Source organism: Pinus tabuliformis, chromosome 1_1 (genome assembly GCF_031772625.1).
Source record: "Pinus tabuliformis cultivar Carrire ecotype Pingquan chromosome 1_1, CPIR1, whole genome shotgun sequence".
In the NCBI taxonomy this organism is placed as follows: Eukaryota; Viridiplantae; Streptophyta; class Pinopsida; order Pinales; family Pinaceae; genus Pinus; species Pinus tabuliformis.
Window position 1 is genome coordinate 923,030,353 of NC_142297.1, and position 4,284 is coordinate 923,034,636.

Consider the following 4,284-nt stretch of genomic DNA (forward strand, 5'->3'; position numbering starts at 1 on the left):
TATAGAAATTGATTTGCTCTTTGATTCATTTATATATAGAAAACGAATTCGGAAGCAAATAAATTTTTATATTTTTGTTTCGGCAAGAGTTAATATTTTTTTATAAAATTAATTATATATATATATATATATTATTTATATATATTATTTTTAATATATTAAAAGATTAATCACTTCTATATTAAGTTGTAAAGCAATTCATTGCTTTCAATTGAATTAAATTAATAAATTATAAAAAAAAATTAATGAGAAAAAATGTTAAAATAAAAACACATGATGTGTTGTTTATTTTTAGGTCTGTAACTTGATAATTTTTTTATTTAAAAGTAAATTTATGTTGAGAATTTTTTACAATATGATATGATAATGAATATGTTTGTAACATTATATTTTTTATTTAAAAATAATTTTATGTTGAGAATTTTTTATAATATGATATGATAATGAAGAAGAGGATTCTTAATATTTATTCAAAATATGTTGGTAAGGAATTATTTGGATATTTTAAACTTCAATATACAAACTAAAAAATTATTAAGAAGTGTTACAAAATAATTATAATTTTGATGATTTAGGAAGTTAAGAAAGTTGATATTGTAACAAATATTTTGAAATTGTGATTTAATATGGATATATAGAAGACACAAGAGAAATAATTTTTCATCTTGAACCCTCTTAGTGTTACAAAGATGACATATCTTTCAACCCACAACATTTTGGGGATTGTCCAATGTCCAATTTCACTATGAAGCTCAAGATTTTGTTCTCATTTTGGAAATTTCCATTTTCTTCTTTATGTTAGTCAAATTAGAGACATTTTTTATCTTTTAGATGAGCATTGGTCACACCCTTATAGTATCTTAATTTTCTTTTATCCTCTAAATCTTTATTACACCACAATTTCTCCTTAAATTTAGATGAAATAATATTTTTAATATTATTATTATTATTCTATAAAAAGGCTTATTCCATCATTCCCCAATGATTTAACCAAGATCTAGCATCTTTAAGCCATCCCCACTTGAGTTGCAAGCAATTTTAGTTCAATATTGAAGTGGTTTTAGAGAACCCCTTATCTTCCATGTTTATCTTGTTCTTGTATGCTAGGTAGCTACTCATAGTCGTGTTCTTAATGGGAAAAAGTCTTACTTCTATAAGGAGAATAGGATAGGATGTATTGCCTTTGATTTTCATATTATAAGTTATAATATTTCTTTTGAATTTTATCCACATTTATCTAGGATTCTCTAAACACATTGCATATCCAAAGTTTACATCTATATAAGATGATAAGTCTGAGAACAATCTCAAAAATGATATTTTCTTAACCCATAGCCAAAGGTACATTGATTTTTTCCAAGCCTATAGTAAGCTATCCACCCTTTATTTAGCCCTTTTTGAATGTTGTAGTTCTAGTTGAGCTTATGATGAATATTGATTTCAAGATATTTGTAAGAAGAAACTTCTTTCAAGTTGTTGTTCTCATATATGGAAGTGTTTTTAGTGAACTTTTTAGATTTAATTATCACAATATTTATCTTATTGATGTTAACAGTAATACCCATATGGAGTGTAAATATTTGGGGATTCTTATTTGTTTTCCTAGATCATAGGGTCTCATTGCCATAAGAATAATATTAAAGGCATAAAGAAGAAGGATGATAACAATATCAATGAGAGTTGAATCGACACAACCCATGTCTTCCAAATAATATTTTAAGTTGTCAGTGTATATGCCAAAACGGGTATAAGATAGGAGACACTCTAGCTTGAATCCTATATTGTAGTTAATTAATTTTGATCAATCATCAATGCTTCTAAACTTCACATTAATGTTCTCATATAATATTGCATCTGAAATTATTTTTCATCCCCCCAAAAATTCTTGTCATATGTAAAATTTGCAACATTCATCCTTACAAATCAAAATATAAAAATAAAATTAAACTCCATAAAATAAGAAATAAAATTTAAGAAAGAATACCAAGTGTGTGCGCACACACATGTGTGTATGTGCACATGTCCACACACACATGCATGTTCATCCTAATTAGTCCCAATGGCTAGCTTGATTAATGAAATCACTAATCTAAAGTACATTATTGGGAGGGAAGGAATATGTGATAGGTTCGAATATGGTCAAGTTCCTTGGGGTTATTAGTAGCTACTATGGAAAGAAATTGAATTTCCCTCCACACACACACACACATATATAATAAAGGAGAAGGATCCCATAAGTCTTTTCTTGAAATATGTATTTTAGGCCCCAACACTTAGCTCAAGTGTTTGGGGTTGCCATGTCAAATCCATAATAAATAAGGAGGTCATAGGATTGAATCTACTTTGGTCCTTCAAGGTTAGATGTACATGTGGTCCACTGGTGATATTTACCCTGGGCACCAATAAAGGCATGTGAAGAGAAATTGGAGGGTTTCCCCAAGGAATTTTTTCATGGAATACAAATACAAATGTGTGTATGTGTGCATGTGTATAATGTGCACTAGAAGGGGTTGAATCCACTGGTGAAGAGCGAGAAGTTTTTCAATAATGACCAAGGTTCAATTCTCATTGGGGATTTTCTTGGAGTCATGAGGTCCCCTTAATATAGATGTGAAAAGTGTGGTTGCACCCAATATTATATTAGATGATCTTGTGGCCTATGCATATATAAATGGAACAAACTCCACTTCTGGGTTCTTAAATATAAGAAAATTCACTAGGATAACTCAATTAATTTGAACAATGTATAGGTTGTCATTGTTGGGTGTGGAGCCTGATTATCTTTTGTATTCAAAGGTATTGCCACATTGGACCCTAGTTTGAAATGGGGCAGCAACAACGTCGCCCGTAAAATGTTCACTGCAGGGGGGGTCCAGGGGGGGCGGCTGCGACCTTTGGGGACCCCCCCCTGGCGGGGGGGTTCGGGGGTAGCACCCTCGAAGCTAAGAATAGATGTCAAATTGCCTTGTAAAAGTATAGTAATTTCTAGTCAATCTGGGCCATTCATTAGGTGGATATTTAACGGTAGAAGTTATGTTTAATTTAGGGTTTTTTGCCCTAGAAGGCAACCCCTCACTATATATGAGGGAATTGTATTGCGTCTATGTAGATCTGTATTCTGAGTGAGAAAGAGAGAGAGAGATTGAGAGCGAAGAGGGTGTTACAGCGGATCTGTTGTAGGTTGCATCTCTTCAGTTTGCTGGATAATATAAAAGGAAGGACTAGTTGTTTCTTCGTGGACGTAGCCCAAACTGGGTGAACCACGTATATCTGCGTCTCTCTTGTTTTATGCGTTCTCTGTGTTTATATTTCTGCAATATTTTATGTGTTCCATTTCTCTATAATATATAATTTTCTAACAACTAGTATCAGAGCCGAAGGTCTATTTGGCTGATAAACTCGCAGAAAAGAAGGGTTCCTTGTTCAAGTGGGAGCAATGGCAGAAGATGGTAAGTTTAGGGTCGAGAAATTTAACGACCAAAAATTCTCGCTATGGAAGATACAGATGGAAGATTATCTATATCAGAAAGATTGTACCTACCATTGGGTGGAAAAACAAAGACGCCGACGGGTATGACAGATGAAGAATGGAACCTTCTCAATAGAAAGGCACTCGAACAGTACGATTGTGCCTCGCAGCGTCGGTCGCCTTCAACATTTCGAAGGAAACAATGACAAAGGGTTTGATTAAGGCATTGGCGAAACTATATGAAAAACCCTCGGCCTCAAACAAGGTATTTCTTATGAAACAGTTATTTAATATGAAGATGTCGGAAGGTGGATCTGTTGCAGACCATTTAAATGATTTTAATACTGTTACAAGTTAGTTAAGTTCTGTAGGGGTAAACTTTGATGATGAAGTTAGAGCTCTGTTATTCTTGTGCTCATTGCCAGAAAGTTGGAATGGTTTAGTAATGGCCATTAGTAACTCTGTTTCTAGATCTAGTACTTTAAAGTTTGATGATGTTGTCGGTGCTATCCTTAGCGAGGAAATGCGACGGAAAAGCTCTGATGAGACATCGGGTAATGCTTTGAGTGCAAAGTCTAGGGGAAGAAAAATGGAAAGAGGAAAGAGCTCCGAATATCGCAGTAAATCAAGGAAAGGTAGATCCAAGTCTAGATCGGGGATAGTGTGCTAGAAATGCGGAAAGAAAGGACACCTAAAGAAAGATTGTAGATCTCGTAAGGGAAAAGAAGGAGATGCACAACAAGAAAACAATCGTGAAGCAAATGTGACAGATGAGGTGTTACAGGATGCTTTTGATTCTTTCTTTCGAAAATATT